The sequence below is a fragment of the Trachypithecus francoisi genome, unplaced genomic scaffold, assembly GCF_009764315.1.
Source record: "Trachypithecus francoisi isolate TF-2019V2 unplaced genomic scaffold, Tfra_2.0 Lachesis_group7, whole genome shotgun sequence".
In the NCBI taxonomy this organism is placed as follows: domain Eukaryota; kingdom Metazoa; phylum Chordata; class Mammalia; order Primates; family Cercopithecidae; genus Trachypithecus; species Trachypithecus francoisi.
The window spans coordinates 76,196,146-76,215,358 of NW_022681472.1; the positions used below are offsets into that span (position 1 = coordinate 76,196,146).

Here is a 19,213-nt window from a genome sequence, read left to right on the forward strand (position 1 = left end):
CTGGTCGGAGGTGAGGATTCCTGATTCCCATCTGGCCCCCACTGACACCACTGTGGTAGTGGCCTCATGACCACTGGGTGATAGTGGAAATCTTGACTCTTTACCGGGCCTCATGTGACACCACCTCAGTGGCTAAGCAGCAAGGTGCCTCATGACTATGATGTGGGAGTGGAAGTCCAGGTTCCCCAGGAGTCTCCACTGACAGTCCCTACCCAGCCTTCTCTGACCCCACACTGGTGGAGCTGCTGGGAACCTCACTACAGCCTCACAAAGGTGGAAGTTGACATTTCCCACTTGGCCTTTGCTGATGTGAGTGCAGGAAGTTTCCAGAGGGGTGTTCAATCTTTTGGCTTCCTTGGGCCACACTGGAAGAAGAAGAATCGTCTTGGGTCATTTATAAAATACACTAACACGACAGCTGAGGAGCTAAATAAAATCACCCCAAAAATCTCATCATGTTTTAAGAAAGTTTACGCATTTGCGTTGGGCCACATTCAAAGCTATCCTGGGGCACATGCCACCCACAGGCCACAAGTTGGCCAAGCTTGCTATATTCTATAATAAAAGTAATCTTACCTATTTAAGGGCGAAGTGCCCATTTAGAAAAAGATTCATTAAAAGGAAAGTAGGTCCAAATGACATACTACTTTAAAAGACATCATGAGTGAGAGTAAATAATATTAAAGAATTTAGGCAATACCCTCACAGCTGATGTGTGAACTAATGGTGCTTTAAATAATTTGGGATTATAAGTTGGAATGGGGCTGTACTAGGAGGCAGAACTGAATAACTTCTATCATTTCCTTGGCCAACTGAATCAGAAAAACAAATTGGAGATAATTCTGCTTGACCACCTGTAGCAATCATAAGCTGATATGCTGTAAAAACACAATCTCAGTGGCTCAAAACAGTGAAGGCTTATTTCTCACTTGCTTGTGTTCCGCTGTATGTCTTTCTGGAAGACTCTCCAAGGGAGATGTCTTTCATAAGGTGGCTCAGCTTTGTATTTCCATTTCAACACTAGCTACCACCACATGTCATCGAGCTAAGAGAACGCTATCGATTAATCATTATTAAATACTTGCTGCCCAGGAGTAGGACATGTCATATTTACTTAAATGTCATTGACTAAAAGGAGGTGCATGACCTGACTCAAGAGGCATGAAATTGTAATTCCTTTCTGCGGCTAAAAGGAATAGAATCATACATATTGGTGAGCATCATCAATATCTACCACACTAACCTTCCTTGCTGGACCATTGTAAAGGGTAAAAATGAATAATGTATTTAATTCCCCCTGCCTTGTTACTGAAACAGGATTTATCCCGGTATATACAGGTATATGATTAGAAAAGACAAATCATCTTTTGCTCCCGGAGGTGAATCTCAATTAGTCTTGCAATAATGGTAATTAATTCCTCTGGCTAATGAGTAGTGAGGGACTTCTGCTGTACGTTTCTAGAAAATATTCATCACCTTTAATGAGGAACTTAGAGACAAGATATATCCTCTTTTCCCCTCCATCCTTTCTGACCTGGTTATAGGAAGACATGAAGGTGGAAGTTGCAGGATTCACCTTGTGATTACAGGAGAGGAGCTAAAGGACAAAGTCCATCATGCTCAGAGAGGCAGAGCAAAGAGCTGTTAAAAACCTGAGTCCTTGGTGGTGGTGTTGAACCACTGACCCTGTATATTGGCTATGTTGCTACACGAGAACACAAATTTTCTTAGATGTTTGAGTCTCTTGTAGGTGAGCCTTCTCTTATTGTGGACAGAGTTTGGGGAACATCTTGTGAATTACTCTAAATATGTAAAAAGAGTTATTATACAAGCAATTGAATATATTTGCCTAGTATGAAAAGGTTTTTGAAATGACATCTGAAAGTATATTATTTTCTCAATTTTGCCTCCAGTAATAAAAAGAAAATGGCAGCATAGCCCCATGTCCCCATCTTTAGGGCTGTGATAATTTCCTGTCCCAAAGCTGAACAGTTTTCATGGAACTAGATGGTTCTTAGTAAAGGAAAGTTCATGGATGCTTCTGCTTTTATGAACTGTGTGAATCTAGAGAAGTTCTGTTACAGAGGCCAGTTGTTGACTGATTAGCAAGTGGTAACATCACTGTGTTAAGAAAAGGGTGGGTTGTTTTATGAAGATCCCCAAGGCATGAATCTTCTGGCACCACTAACTGCTGGTGCTCCTCCCTCAAACATTAGCTTTAGCCTTTGGAAGGTTGATACTCCCAGTGGGTGAGCATTGACGTACAGACGAAATAGTGTGTGAAGTCAGTAATGCACTTTTAATCATTCTGGAATTTAGCTTCAAAGTTGAAGCCTCAATTAGAGAGATTAAAGGTAACTTAAACATGACTTAAGTCATCCTTCCCTACTCTCTTCTAGTATAAGCAGAGCCTTTCTCATGTCAGGCTCTTTGAAATTCCACTGAGAGAAGTGTCAATCAATTCAGTTATTTATTGATCATTTATTAGGTAGAATGCTGGGCCTTTCAAACAAGATAAAGTTAATGAGACTTGGTCCTGGTCTTCAAGGAGGTCACAGACAGCTCATCAAGGAATGTAGAAAGTAAGGACAAATAATGCAAGAGAAATGACAAGGGTTTCACGAGTGAAATAAGGAAGGAAATAAGAGGTTGAAATCTAGGAGTGATATGCTTGAAGGAATTACAAATGTTTGTGCAGAAAGTGACCTTGAGATGGGTCATGAAGAAATGGCTGGATTTAAACCTAAGAAGCCATAGTCATGGAGAAATTTATCATTGCAACGTAATTTAGAATGAGGGATTTGTGTTTGAACCAACATGGGTTTGCAAACTTTGCTCTCTAGGAAACAAGTTAATCACATTGAGTCTGTTTCTTCACTTTCAAATGGGTATGATAGGCCAGGCGCGGTGGCTCACACCTGTAATCCCAGCACTTTGGGAGGCTGAGAAGGGCAGATCACGAGGTCAGGAGATTGAGACCATCCTGGCTAACACGGTGAAACCCCGTCTCTACTAAAAATACAAAAAAATTAGCCAGGCGTTGTGGCGGGTGCCTGTAGTCCCAGCTACTCAGGAGGCTGAGGCAGGAGAATGGTGTGAACCCAGGAGGCAGAGCTTGCAGTGAGCCAAGATTGCGCCACTGCACTCCAGCCTGGGTGACACAGCAAGACTCCATCTCAAAAAAAAAAAAAAAAAAGATATGATAATACTCACCTTATAAACTTAATTAAAAAGTTAAATTCTATGTGTCATGTAAAGGTACTAGTGTCTGACCTACCCTTTATTTTAAAAATAGTAACTATTATCATTATTTGCATCTAGCTTCCCTGAAAACATGGCATTGAGATGAACTCTTAATATAGCAGATGAAAATGTGGGTAAAATATAGATGACTGAACAATAAAACTGAAGACCTTTTGGTTGGGTACACAGAAGAAAAAGGTAAAATACAGGTGCGACTCTAAGAATGGGGTCTGGGAATACCAAAGTTGCAATCAAGGTGCCATAATGTAGTTTAGTGAGCTGGTTGTATCAGCATCATAGAACTATACCACAGACAGTGATTTTAAAAAAAAGTGTCGACCTAAACAATCTTAACAGTGAGATACAAGAGAAAAGCTATATAGCTGCTCAGCATCACTAGAGAAACCTTATTTTGATATAATTTTCTAAGTATCTCCAATATAGAAGAGAATTCAGAGCTTTATGAACATAAACATTTGGGTCTGTTCCCAGAGATACTTGTGGACATTGTAGTTGTATGTTAGGTGCTGTGCTGCAAATGCATGACACACATGCTGAGACCTCCTTCTTCACCCACCAACTCTAGCTCCATCCCAGTACACACAGACAGCATCACTACATACTCTTAGTGGATTTTGCATGACACATATGCTAAGACCTCCTTCTTCACCCACTGACTCTAGCTCCACCCAAGGACACACAGACAGCATCACTACCTACTCCTAGTGGGTTTTGAATGACACACATGCTGAGACCTCCTTCTTCACCCACTGACTCTAGCTCTACCCAAGTACACACAGACAGCATCACTAAGTACTCCTAGTGAGTTTTGCATGAAACACATTCTGAGACCTTCTTCTTAACCTACCTACACTAGCTCCACCCAAGTACACATAGACAGCATTACTACATACTCCTAGTGGGTTACATCTCACTGTAGACTTGAATCTCATTGTAGACTTGTATCTTTCCATACATAGCATGCTAAGTGACCTGCAGCACTTGAGTTGGAGATGAAACTAGTTGCATACCTGTTTTAGTCTCTTGTTAATTTGTTGGATCTTGAATGTAAGAAGAAATGGCAACATTAAAATTTTTGAGCTGTGGAACTGAAGATTGGGCAGAAAGATGTGATAGAAGAAGGCAGGAGGGATGAGGCAGAGAGAGAAGTTAGAGAGACCTGAAGCTTAATCTAATTTGCCGTTGCTGACTTTGAAGATGGTGGTAAGGGGCCATGAGTCAAAGAGTGTGTGTAGCCCCTAAAAGAAGAGAATGGCCCCCAGCTGACAATTATCAAGATCATTGGAACATCTCAGTTATACAACCTCATGTATTCTGCCAACACAGTGAATTAATTTGGAAGTGGACTTACCTACAGAGTTTCCAGAAAGGATCGCAGCCCTGCTGATAACTTGAAATCAGCCTTGTGAGACTCTAGGGAAAGAACCAGCTAACCCATACTGTGCCCAAATTCTGACCTCCAAAACCTGAAATAATAAATTTGCATTCTTTTAAACTTATGAGTTTGTGGTTATTTGTGACAGCCACAAAAGAAAACTAACCTACAATTTAGTAACTCCCTAGGAAATTTGTCTTGACAAGTGAGTACCATGAGAAAATACCCTGTCTCACTACCTTCAAACCACAACAGGCAACAGAGTACTCACGGAACACACAGACAGGCAGAAAGCTTGAGTTTCCTCCAGTACAAAGTAAGGATTAATATACATGGAAATTAGGTTTCTGAAATCATGGGGCATAAAAGGCTTCTCTGTACCCGAAGCATAATAGCATGTGAATACAGCTGCAATTTCCTGGTCTGAACTTCCCAGTGTCAGTTCTGAAGAAATGCAAAGAAGGAATCAAAGGAAATAGAAAATCTAATTAGCAAGATTAATCATGATAACCCACAGCTAGTTTTCTGCTCTGTATAGTCATAGATAATAAGGACACAATGCGTAAAACTACAGCTATATTCCCACATTCATGAGAATTATTACATAACAGGTGTTTCCCAGCCAGGGGATACAAGAGTGTAGAGGGTGGGGTGGGGCGAAAAGAGCTAGGAATAATAATTTTATGGCTTCTTTCTATTGGCTAGATGGCTAGATTGCAAGAACTCCAGCTCTTCTTGCCACTCACCCACAGTTCTAGTACTTTCTGCTTCTGTCAGATGACTAAGGGATAGAGACCAATATATTTCACTTTCACTTTGATGCTAGCATTAAACGAGTGATATGCACATATTGTCTGCCTTATAAAATGCTGCTATTCCTTGTCCTCCTCCTCTGCCCCTTCCTAACCTCCTCCCTCATATCCCTCCTTCTTCTTCTTCCCCCTCATATCCCTCCTTCTCCTCTGTGTTGGAGCTATTATCTTATTAGCATATGCAGAAAGCTCTGCCTTACTTTTTTTTTTTTTTAATTATACTTTAAGTTCTAGGGTACATGTGCATAACATGCAGGTTTGTTACATATGTATACTTGTGCCATGTTGGTGTGCTGCACCCATCAACTCGTCAGCACCCATCAATTCATCATTTATATCATGTATAACTCCCCAATGCAATCCCTCCCTCCTGCCTCCTCCCCATGATAGGCCCCAGTGTGTGATGTTCCCCTTCCCGAGTCCAAGTGATCTCATTGTTCAGTTCCCACCTATGAGTGAGAACATGCGGTGTTTGGTTTTCTCTTCTTGTGATAGTTTGCTAATTTTAACAGCCATCTAAAGAGCATTATTTACCTAGCTGTACCCTAGTTTTTTAAATAAATCCCGTATTAATGGACATTTAAGTTGTGTGTTGCTTTTTTGCTATGATATCATTATTTTAGGAAATATATTTTATATATTGTGTGTGTTTGTGTGTGTGTATACATATGTATATACATATAATGTCTCTAACCAGTATTTCAATTTCCGTTCTCTCTATTCCCTTTATATCATACGCTTATGTAATCACGTCTTTTTTCTTTTTTCTTTTGGAGACAGCATCTTTTTCTGTCGCCCAGGCTAGAGTGCAGTGGCACCATCATGGCTCACTGCAGCTTCGACCTCCCAGGCTCAAGCAGTTCTCCCACCTCAGCCTCCTAAGTAGCTGGGACGACAGGCACATGCCACCATGCCCAGCTAATTTTTATTTTTAGTTATTTCTTTTTCAAAATGGGGTCTCACTACATTTCCTAGGTTTGTCTCAAACTCTCTCAAACTCCTGGGCTCAAGAAATCCTCCCTCCTGGGTCTCTTAAAGTGCTGGGATTACAGGTGTGAACCACCATGCCCACCCTATTTATTTCTTAACTCATTTATTGATGCTCTGCTTTCTCCACTAAACTGTAATCTCCTCAAAGCAGGAACCTTATTTTTCTTTCATTGCTATATTCCTGGAAACCCAAATAGTGTCTAGAATATAAGATATATTAAGTTCGTTTTTTGAATAAATGAATCAATGAAGAAAGACATTCTTATATATAGAGTATACCTGTGCGATAAAGTCCTATAAGCGGGGATGGAATTTAAAACATTTCCTGGTATTGCCACATGTCCCTTAAGAGAGGCTGTGCCAATGTATAGTTTACCGTGAATGCTGGAGAAGGCTTGTTTTCAGTCATCTTTTTTAACCCTTATGTGACACTGAGGCAGGAGAATAGGGTCTGTGGGCAAGGAACATAAGGCCAGTTCACGCTGACTTACTAGAACTAAATCAAATGGAAACACTTCAGTGATGACAGGAAATACCCTTTCCATTTATATAGGGTGCACACCGAGTAAATGACTTGGTAACTTTACTTCATCCTTTTGTTTACATAGGGCATACACCAAGTAACCCATGGAAACCTCTAGAGGGTATTTAGACCCCAGGAAATTCTTTAACAGGGCTCTTGAGCCCCTATGCTGGGGCCTGCTCCCACCCTATGGAGTGTAGTTTCATTTTCAATAAATCTCTGCTTTTGTTGCTTCATTCTTTCCTTGCTTTGTTTGTGCATTTTGTCCAGTTCTTTGTTCAAGATGCCAAAAACCTGGATACCTTCAACCGGTAACATACTTTGGTGAACCTTCAACCTGTAACAACACTTTTTGATCTTTGCCAATCCTACAGGCAGTTTTATGCTAAATACTATAGGGTCAAAAGCTTTTTCCCACCCACTAACCAAGTCCTTTACCTCTAGCACTTCAAATCCCTATTCACAACTTCCCTCACCTCACAGATCTCCTTGGCCTCCCCGCGGGACTATGGTGCTCATTCTGGTAACCCAGCAGCCTGCTAGATGACAGACTCAGGGATGGTGGCCACACAGGCCTGGAAGCAGGCTCTAGCCTTTGGGGCAGGGAACCCCAGGGTCCCTCATTCCCAGAGCATGATCTAAAATGTTGAATGTGTGTGTGTGTCCCCTGGGTGAGCATTTCGCCTGGAGGTAGCCAAGAACAGGGATCCTACTTGTCCAAGTCTAATTTCAATACTACTAATATTGGAAAGTGTTTTAGGTTATTTCCTTAAAGCTGAGGTGAACATTTTTCATGTATGTCTTTCTTTTGAAATAAATCACTGAGCACCAAGCCTAGTTCTATCACAGCTCCTAACAAGAAACAAAATAGCAGTGTTTACAGACATTGAAAACACTGGAAAGAATGAAGGAAATGTCTTCTTTAATATGAACATTACTATACTTTTTAAAGCCAGTAAGTTCAGAAAAAATCCAAATGATTTAGTGTGCTGCTACTTTGTAGGTAATGGGACCTCTTACCCCAAGGGTACAGTTTGATAATACAAAATGCTGTATATTCCTCTCAACTGAGGGACTATATTCCCACACGTATTGTTGCAAAACAAATTGCTGTAAAAAATTACATAATTTTAAGATAAAGCAATAATTAGTAAATAGAAACATAATTGCAACTATCAAAGAAAGCCCTTATACAGTTGATGTTTGTCAAAATAAAAAGGATACATTTTCAACACATTACCTGATAAAATTGCCAATGACATTTTGCCCATCTTAAATTAGGAATGTTGGACAATATAAAATTTATTTTCATATATTATGCTTTACTTTGAAGAAAATTTTCTATTTCCTTCTCCTACAGTTTTAATGAGATGGTCGTAAATTTGGTACATTTTGTAGGGGAAAAAAAATTCATTCTAAGTAAGACAGTACTTCTCAAACTATTTGTGGAAAGGTCACTTTTTTCCACAAATCCATCCTTAATCAATATTTTTGTAAAACAAAAGAACAAATCACTAGAAATGTAAAATATAAAAGGTACAAAATGACAAAGAAAAAAGACATACAAATTATGTCAATAGGTTTTATAATCAGAAGAAATGAACAATGATATATATGTAAATTTTTTTTTTTCTTTTCACAAGAGCACAAATCCACTTTTATTTATGGACTTCTCACTAGTTTAAATCCTTGAGGGGTACAGCATCACTTGGATTCTGTGTCCAATAGCCTAAGCAGGAAGATTGCTTCGGAATATGGCACGAACCATGCCACAGTTTCCATGGGCCCTAGTTACCTTTCCCCAGATTACTCTGGTTTTGTTTGGATTGCCGCCAGCAGTCACTGTGTTGTTCTTTGCTTTGTGTGCATAAGTACATCTCTTGTCCAAATAGAATTTTGTTTCATCTCAGGCATAAACACCTTCAATTTTAAGAAGAGCTTTGTGTGCCCTTTGGTTCTGGAGACCCCACTTATAGACAGCAAAAATGGCATTGGACCACAGGCTTCCAGACAATGTTTCCTTTTAGAAGCCCTGTTCCCAGCAGGCCTCCACAGGATCCAAGATGGCAGAAAGAGAAAGACGAGCTATAATGTTCCTAAAGCTTGTGCTCGATGTCTGTTCTTCTCCAGCAGACAGATAACAAACCTTCAGAAATCAGTTCTGATCCACAGAGCATAGACATCTTCCAGAGCTGGATTCCTTGTCCATATGTTCCATTCCTTTTAGACTTTCTATGAAGTTTTGACTGTCACCTTTGGGACCCTGTTCAAATTCTTTCTTTATTCATCCTAGAAATTGAAACTAACTTGTGATAGATAAAGCTTTGGATGACTTTGATTTAATCTAATAGCTGGAATTTAATTGGTAAATGCTTTTCCCGATTTTGACTCTCTGCTGACTAGCAGATTTTGGAAAGCCACAGAGCACATGTCACAGCCCTATCAGGCTCCCTCCATTCATCCCCAGTTCATCACCCCAGACAGACCCTCAATGGCATTTCTAGGACTCAGGAATATTTTTACTTAATTTCCTTTATTTTTCCCAAAGCTGAAATGTAAAACCATTACCCCCACTCTTCTATTCTCTTTCCCTCCGTTTTTATCTCTCCAATATTTTAATTCCATTTTTTCTAATGCTTTACAAGAAAAGCAACGTAAAAATTACTACCTAGTGAACACAGAAACTGTCCCAGTTGAAGATGTGAACTGATGAAAACCTCTATAAACTAGAATCTTAGGGAAGAACTTATGGTTAACAAAATTAATTACCTAAAAATTAACTTTAGATATGAAACATTTTCACTAAAATTTCTGGAAGATAGATCTTTAATGGACTATAACAAAAATCCCATGTCTGAAGAACTTTCCTAAAGCTTTAGTGTTTTAATCGGGTAACTAGGCATGTCTGCACTAGTTAAACGGATCTTAGGTGTGACATGATTTATCAATCATATTTTTATAGATAGGTATAAGTTAGCATTTAAGCTCTTTACAACTACACAGCCAGCAGTGAGTTCTCCCTTGGAGATATCCAGTAGAAGGCGCTATTGGAGGATCAAAGCCTCCCTGCTTTGAGGCTAGTTTGGGCAATGACAATCTGTGTGAACTTTATCACACCACTTGGTTTGGAGCTTCTGACTTGCCATTTGTTAAGTAAAGAAGACAGTAAAACCTTTCAGGTGGGAGTGCAGATCAAATGAAGTGGTATGGTTGAGATTTAAAAGCAAAATCACCTCCCTGCAATGAAACCGTCACTAGTGACTAATGACTTCATGAGAATTTAATCTGAGCTTTTCCTTGAGCATATGCTCTCTGCCAGGCTTTGTTCTAAGTGCTTTACAAGCATAAACTCCTGTGATTTTCAGAATGACATGATGAGGCAGGTACTGTATTCATTCTCATTTTGCATTTGAGCAAACCGAAGAACATTGAATGCCAAAGTGGATTAAATCATTGACTCAGGGACACATGGCAAGGGAGTCAGAGTGCTGGGATTTGAATTAAAGGAAGTTCATAGTTAATATTTTTAACACTATGCTATGCCTAGCCCTGGAGGTTCATTCAGTCTAATTAATACAGGCATCCAGGGCCAGGGGTGGTGGCTCACACCTGTAATCCCAACACTTTGGGAGGCCAAGGCGGGCAGATCACTTGAGGTCAGCTAGTTCGAAACCAGGCTGACAAACATGGTGAAACCCCATCTCTACCAAAAATACAAAAATTAGCTGGGCGTGGCGGTGCGTGCCTGTAATCCCAGCTACTCTGGAGGCTGAGGTGAGAGAATCACTTGAACTGGGAGGTGGAGTTTGCAGTGACCGAGATTGCACCACTGCACTCCAGCCTAAGTGATAGAGTGAGACCCGGTGTCAAAAAAAATAAATAAATAAGTAAATAAATAATTTAAAAATACAGGCACTCAGATGTCATTGTCAATTTTTGTTGGCAAGTCCTAGAACATTTACCTCTTGAATATTTTAAAAACCTAACCCTTGCTCTGAACTTAGTCCCATTGTTTTCATTCAGGCCACTAGCTCCTACATTATAAACAATTATTCAGTAATCAGTCACTATCAGACATGTGTGAGATGTCAGAAGGCATCATGGTGAAGAAGTCACATTCACTACCACAGTGCTGTTTATTATTTCCATAAGGAAGACAACATTGAATGCATATGTACAGAATGAGAAAATAATTATTTGACAGTGACAAGTGCTATGAAGGCAAAGGCCACTATCATCTTGTGCCTAGACTTCTGTAACAATCTCTTCATTGATCTGCCTGCTTCTAGTATTGCTCCATTTCAATCCTTTGAGCACAAAATGCAGTCTGATCCATCCAAAAGCAAATTTGACTGTTTGATGATCTTGCTTAAAGTCTCCCATGCCCCTTTGCCATCACTTATAGGGGTCAATCTAAGCTACTGGTAACTGGCTTCTACTTTTCTGTTCAGTTACTTCCCATATTCTTTGCTTCTGGATTTTATGCTACATTAATTAGAATTCCCTGTAGGCACTACTCTCCTATGCATACAACATGTTCCTACTTCTGTGCCTTTGTGCAGGTTGCCCTCTCTACTTGAACCCCTTTCCACCCTTCATCTCCCATCTGATGTTTACCTTTCAAGAATCACTGCTTCTAGGAGGACGACCCCAACACAAGTTAAGAAGGACTAAAAGCAAATGATGTTGGGGTTTTCATTCCTTGATCAAGTATTGTGTCTTTGTGTTAATTTCATCATTGCATAGAGGTGCGAAGGGCAATACCTAGAATGCAATTGACACTCAGCATGTGTTTGCAGAAATGAACCAGAGAAGTTAGCAGATTCCACCATCTCTCCCAGGTCGGTAGTCCCTATCCCATTTCTTTCCCACTTGCCTACTGAAGGAGGATATTTATAGCTATGTCTTAGTAAATATAATCAATATTTTTTCCAAGTATCATTCTCCAGTAAACGCTGACTCTTGCTTCACCCCAGATTAGGCACCTCAAGTCCACAGGTCTGGGAAAATTCTTGGTCTTTATAATACTTACTATCCACACATTTGGAGATACAAAAAACAATTTTTTACTTTCAGCAGGCATAGGTAAAAGGAAAAAGCATTGAAATGATTCTGCAACAATATTGCCTTCTATTTTTTATGTCAGAGATAGGTTGGAGGAGTTGAACACATAGTGCAGCATGAAACAATTTTATTATATTTTGTTATATTCTAGAATCAGGTTTTGCATACATTCTGGGTGTTTAATAAGCAGATTCTTTTCACTTCCTCTGAATAAACAGGACATAGTCTCTTGTATGTTAAGAAAGGCCCAGGAACACTATCCAGTAAAGACCACAGCCGAAACACAGTTTCTGCTGATACATGTGATAGAAATTACAGGTGGGAAAATGAGTTGAAATTAAATATTTGTAAACAAAGTAAAACTCCCCAATTCATTTGTCAATTTTGTTTCTTTATGATTACATTCCTAAGTAGAAAGGATTTTTTTGGAGTTAATTTAGATTTCCAAGGATATTTCCCAAAATTGCCACGAGATTCATTACTCAGTATGCCAGAAAAATTAATGTACTAAGTTTTTCCTTACATGAGAGCAGTTTTAATATTTAAAGATTATGGCGAAGAAATATCATTGTGCTTTTCTACCATATTCTGTGGAAACAGAAATTGAGAGCATTTTCTGCAAGTTTTAGAAATGTCTTATTGGCGAAGTTAATAAAACCGAAAAATCAACACAATTCTGTAGTATTCTTGAGGCTAAAATTGTGAGCTATGTGTTTCCTTTTTAAGACAGAAACAACTCAACGTTAAAAGTACACTCAGCAAAGAATCATTCCCTGAGAAATATGTTGCCTCCATCCTTCTGTTCTCTGCAATAAAATGTAGCACAGGCAAATAAGAGTTTATTTACTGCTGCATAAAACTTTGGAGGAGCAGGCAAGGAGAGGAAGTCTGCTTTCGATTTCTACCATCTGGAAATATTAGAACTCAAAGCTAAGATATTTCCAGTTTTCTTGTAGGGTAAGAAGTAATGTGTCTTCTCCATTCTCCAGCTCTGCAGACCAGAATAGATGTCATAGGAATGATGACTATCATAGGTGAATTTCTCCACGTAAGTACATCGTCCCTCAAAAGCTTGAGAAAACTATTAATTTGACTTTCTTGAATGTGCAACCCCCACACGTTTTAAATTAGAGAAGTTATGTGCAAAGTCATCATTATTCTGTTTAGTAATCCCTTGTAAACATAGAACTTAACTCTTGAAAATAAATAAAAGTATTCTTTTCTAAAGAACATCTGAATAAGGAGATTAGCCCTGAGTTTCAGAATCAGCCCTCTGAAGTATTGCTTGACATTTTGCAAGTCACTTAACCCCTCTGGAGCTTCTGTTTCTCTTTCTGTAAAATAATACTGACCACCCACAAAATTTAGCGACCTGAAGGCAACCCTAGACTCCAGAAGTGTGCCAGTGCTTAGCATGAAAGTGTCATATAACTTCCAAGGTGGCAGTGTAGTCTGATGTGGAAAGGGTTCAATTATCCCGCAGGAAACCAAGGTTTTGTTTTGTTCTCAATTTGGAGACTAAGTGACTTCTGAGAGGCCATCCACTCTTAGAGCTTTGTTCATTCTTAGGGCAGTGTCCAACCTAAATCACCAATGAATTTCAAACTCTTCTTTGTCTTGCTGATGGTTTTGTTTTGTTTTTCTCCTATACTCTTAACATCTCCTTCCGTCAACTTCCTTGTCCTAACTGCTATGGTTTGGATGTGTCCCACAAAGTTCGTGTGTTAGAAACTAAACCCCCAATGCAACAGGGTGAACTGTTAAAGAGGTGATTAGTGCATGAGGGCTGTGCACCCATGAATGGATAAATGACATTATGGTGGAAGTTTGTTATAAAAATGAATTCAGCTCCTGCACTCTTTTTTGCCATTGTGATGCTGTGTCTGGAATTGGTAGGTTCTTGGTCTCTCTGACTTCCAGAATGAAGCTGCAGACCCTCGCGGTGAGTGTTGCAGTTCTTAAAGATGGTGTATCCGGAGTTTCTTCCTTCAGACGTTCAGATGTGTCTGGAGCTGCTTCTTTCTGGTGGCTTCGTGGTCTCGCTGACAGGAATGAAGCTGCAGACCTTCCCCATGAATGTGACAGCTCTTGAAGGTGGCGCGTCTGGAGTTGTTCATTCTTCCCCATGGGTTTGTGGGCTCACTAGCTTCAAGAGCAAAGCTGCAGACCTTCATGGTGAGCGTTACAGCTTATAAAGGCATCGTGGGCCCAAAGATTGAGCAGCAGCAAGATTTACTGCAAACAACACAACAACAAAGCTTCCACACTGGGGAGGGGAACCTGAGCAGGTTGCCGCTGTTAGATAGGGCAGCCTGCTTTTATTTCCTTATCTGACCCCGCCTACATCCTGCTGATTGGTCCATTTTACAGAGAGCGGATTGGTCTATTTTACAGAGAGCTGATTGGTCCATTTTACAGAGAACTGATTGGTCTGTTTTGACAGAGTGCTGATTGGTGCATTTACAATCCTTGAGCTAGACACAGAGTGCTAGACAGAAAAGTTCTCCAAGTCCCCACTAGGTTAGCTAGATACAGAGTACCAATTGGTGTATTTACAAACCTTGAGCTAGAGGCAGAGTACTGACTGGTGTGTTTACAAACCCTGAGCTAGACACAGAGTACTGACTGGTGTATATACAATCCCTTAGCTAGAGGTAAGTTCTCCAAGTCCCCACTAGACTCAGGAGCCCAGCTGGCTTCCCCTAGTGGATCCTGCACCAGGGCTACAGGCAGAACTGCCAGCCAGTCCCCAGCGGCACCTGCACTGCTCAGCCCTTGGGCGGTAGATGGGACCCAGTGCCATGGAGCAGGGGCCAGTGCCCATCCGGAAGGCTTGGGCATGCAGGAGTCCACCATGGAGTAGGGACTTGGACATGGCTGGCTGCAAGTCCTGAGCCCTTCCCGACAGGGAGGCGGCTGAGGCCCTGTGAGAATTCCAGCTTGGTGCATGCGGGCCGGCAGTGCTGGGGGACCCGTTGCAACCTCTGCAGCTGATGGCCCGGGTGCTAAGCCCCTCACTGCCCTGGGCCTACGGTACTGGCCAGCTGCTCAGTGTGCGGGCCACTGAGCCCACCCACACCCACGCCTGCCGTTACTCGTGCTGGCTCCTGAGTGCCCCACGCAGCAGCCCAGGTTCCCGACCACGCCTCTCCCTCCACACCTCCCCGTAAGCAGAGGGAGGGGGCTCCCACAGTGCAGGGGCGGGCTGAAGAGCTCCTCAAGTGCCGCCAGAGTGGACGCCGAGGCCGAGGAGGTGCCGAGAGTGAGGGCTGCTAGCACATTGTCACCTCTCAATGCCTTGCACCATGTTATGACATAGCATGAAAGCTCTCACCAGATGCAACCCCTTTATCTTCAGCTTCGCAGCCTCCAGAATTATGTGTCAAATCGAATTTTATTGTTTATATATTATCAAGTTTGTGTTATTTTGTTATAGCAGCACAAACCAAAGACACTAACATATTTAATCTTTTTTCACTAAGAAAATATAAAAATTGTCAGCCGGGCGCACTGGCTCACGAGGCCTGTAATCCCAGCACTTTGGGAGGCTGAGGCAGGTGGATCACAAGGTCAGAAGATCGAGAGCATCCTGGCTAACACGGTGAAACCCCATCTCTACTGAAATACAAAAAAAATTAGCCTGGCGTGGTGGCAGCACCTGTAGTCCCAGCTACTTGGGAGGCTGAGGCAGGAGAATGTCATGAATCTGAGAGGCAGAGCTTGTAGTGAGCCGAGATCGCGCCACTGCACTCCAGCCTGAGTGACAGAGCGAGACTCTGTCTCAAAACAAAAAGAAAAAAAAAGGAAAGAAAATATAATTGTTGTGAGATCCTTGTGTTCTTCTTCAAAAAAGTCACTCAGAAAGACAAACATAAATAATAATAAGTACTTGGTAAATTCCCAAGATAAAGTTGTTTTGCAGTTCCCAAGCAATAGACCAAAGCTAAGTCAAGTTTTAAAATTTCTCCCTTTTACTGTTCTTCAACCTATTTTGACCCTAGATGAAAGGCATACATTTAATTATCCATGCTATTTTAATCATAAATTAAACCGAAATTTTCATTGAGAATTGAGAAATGAATTATACTCAAGAGAAAATGGACAGTTTATTCAAGGAAATTTAAAGATAAATAGCAACAATAAAGTTCAGATAAGATGATCATATAAACGACATATCACTACAATTAATTCAAAGAAGTAATTTCCATTTATTTATTGTCTTTAATTGTGATTAGAGGAAATATTACTTAACAGGACTTTTTTACAGTGCTTAACAATTCTATTGTTATTCAGTAATCTGAGGTTTTCATGGTATTTGCTAGTTAGAAACATGATCTTTAAAAAAAAAATAACTTTGGCAGTTATCTTCCTAATCCAAAAAAAAAAAAATGGGAATGCAGACTTCATGGTAATAGATATAGTACACCTTCAAGATGTTTCTGCTAGGTGCATCTCTTTTGCTTCTTGGTATGTTGATTACACTCAGTCCTGGACACCATTGGTAGACTCCCAAAAGTTGAATGAAGTATGGAATAGGCACTTGTTATATAGCTTCAGGTCCGTGTCACAGTGCTTGAATGACAAGCAGCAAAAAGTGACCAGCAGCTCATTGGCAAGAGATTTAAAGAGGCTGTGTTCACCTGGATCCAGTGAGTTTTTCTGGGGTTGGATCAATTGGATCGTATTTTTCTATTAAGAAAGGAAAAAATATATAAGGAAGACAGTGAAACTCTAGGATGTTTTTAGTTGATATCAAGAAGTATACATTTAAAAATAAAATAGACAGATGTATTTGACATTAAAAAAGAAACAAACAAAATAAAAGAGAGTCTGTTACAGGGCACAGAAGTAAAAAGGTCATCTGCAAAGAATCACAGTGCATAATTCAGGGCTATGTAAATTAAATACTTTGTTATGGAGAATTTGCTATGTTATTCTGTTTTGCTGATTAACTCCAAAGTATGAATATGCACAAACCAGAAATACAAACTGGTCACAAAGATGATAGCAGCTATAAAAATAAGTGGCAAAAACGTAGCTAAAAAACCAGAATGGCTCTAGCATAGTGCTAGAGGAAAAGAATTTTTAAAGAATGAGATATCTACATCCTTTAGATAAGAAACAGACTAGAAAAGTTACAAAATATCCCAAACAACCTGAGGAATAAGAGACTTCAAAATACTGTAGAAGAAGAGGATATGGGAAGAAGGACAACTGTCTAGTGAGATCTTTCAGATGGAGTCCGGATGAGAAGACCTAAGGTACCTCAGCTGACAGACAGCATTAACTACCAGACATATGAATAAAGCCACCTTGCACCTTTCAGCCCAGTCCATACAGCTGCCATCTGACAGTAACTACCCTAGTGATTCGAAGTAGGACCAGGAGAACCACCCTTCAACTCACAGAGTTGTGAGAAAAAATAAATTATTCTTTAAAGAATAGATCTCTTTGTAGTCTGTGTACCCCAAACAAATGGGAGGCAAAAAATTATTTGAACCCTGTTATCCTGTGCCTAATAAAAGCAATGTTTGCTTTATTTTATTTTACATCTATAGTTAGTACTTTTGGCAAAATATTCATAAATCCCAAATATGATAATTTGTCACTAAAGTCATTAATTTTTCATTCCTCCAGCACACAAAGTGGATTGATTATCAAGGAGTATAGTATGTTTCTTTTACAACAGTTGCTTCAGCTTTGAAAATTCCACTGATTCCAGTTCTGTAAGAAATTTTGAAACCAGGGCATTAAGGAATGCATTTTTCCATGAATCCTAGAGAAAGTTCTGAACTTCCTAATAAAACAATCTCCATATTGTTAAAAGATCTAATGATATGAAATGATAAACAAATGCTTTCATCAAAAATGCTGAGGCTGATTAGGTTATATTATAACATAGGACATTGATTAATGACCATTTATCCATACTTCCTTAGATGTATACAAATCAAGTGTATTCCAGGTGTATTCCATACCTAAGTAGTGGTTCTTTGCTCTTCATTTAAATTGTTGAGTTCTTTAAGTCAGCTTGAAGAGTCATTATTTTCTTTTTGAAATTGAAATTATGGTTCTCATATTACGCAAGACTTTTGCTATGACAACATAATAATTACAGAAAGAAAAAAATCCAATCTTAAACTACCATAACATGCTTAACCTATAATTGCAGAACCCTCATAGTTATAACACGCAACAACTGAAATGATGGTGGAGGAAAGGAGAATTTTTAAGACCAAGGCTGAAAGAGTATGGAAGACTGGGTCCAGAAGACAAAAATAAAGATTTTTCACAGAATTGCCATTTATTATCAGTTATTTATACCGGTTCAATGTAAAATGTACCATTATATAGCATATTCTACCTCTTCTTCTACACTTTTTTTAATGTCTTTTTTATGCATCTTTTTTTATGTCTTTCATTTTTAATGCATCTTTTCCAGCAGCCCTGCCTGTATACCCAACAGAATCTCTCTTTGTGTGTTAGTAGCTATAATGCTGTCTTTGCACAAGCAGGTCTTAAAACAAACAAAACAACCCCTATTCATTATTTTTTTCAAAATTACTCTGGACAAACCCTACCCTAACCGTTGCAACAAACAAGTCCAATTCATAAAAGAATAAAACCACTCAGGTGATCAACAGCAAGCCTTGAATGCTGAACTATTTTTTTTTTTCTAATATTGGACTGACTATGCAGTTTGGCACCAGTAAACAGGACTCATAGTGCTGACTTCCCTTTAACAGTGTTGGCTATAAACTCTCCTCTAGCTGTTACTGCCATCGAGGATTTGTCTGCATATTTGAGAAGGAGAGCCAGGAAAAACAGTTGTGTTTGCCCAAGAACATAAGTCTATCGAATAGTGAAATAAACTGGGGATATCTAAGTGAGCTTTGGGTTTTGCACTCAGCTTAATAGTGATCCTTCCCTTGATCTTCTCAATGCATTTTCTTAAAGGTATTGAAAACTGAAGTTCTGTGAAGAAAGGTTTCTGCAAACAAGGCCAAGAACACTAAAACCTCAAACCCATGTAAATGGGATCTGCCGTTTGCTCTGAATCTGTTTCTCACTAGTAGCCAGTGAGCTACTTGCACTCCCCCACATACGCCAGTATGTCCTTAGAATAATAATTATGTCTCAAGAGAGTTAAATCAGTGGCCTGAAATCATATAGCTGGAGATTGGA

The 19,213-nt window shown here is 39.8% G+C and overlaps 1 pseudogene; it reads right to left on the reverse strand.

Moving 5' to 3' along the window:
• Positions 1-8,645: 8,645 nt before the first annotated feature.
• LOC117079074 overlaps positions 8,646-19,213 on the reverse strand; it is a 50,569-nt pseudogene continuing 40,001 nt past the window's right edge.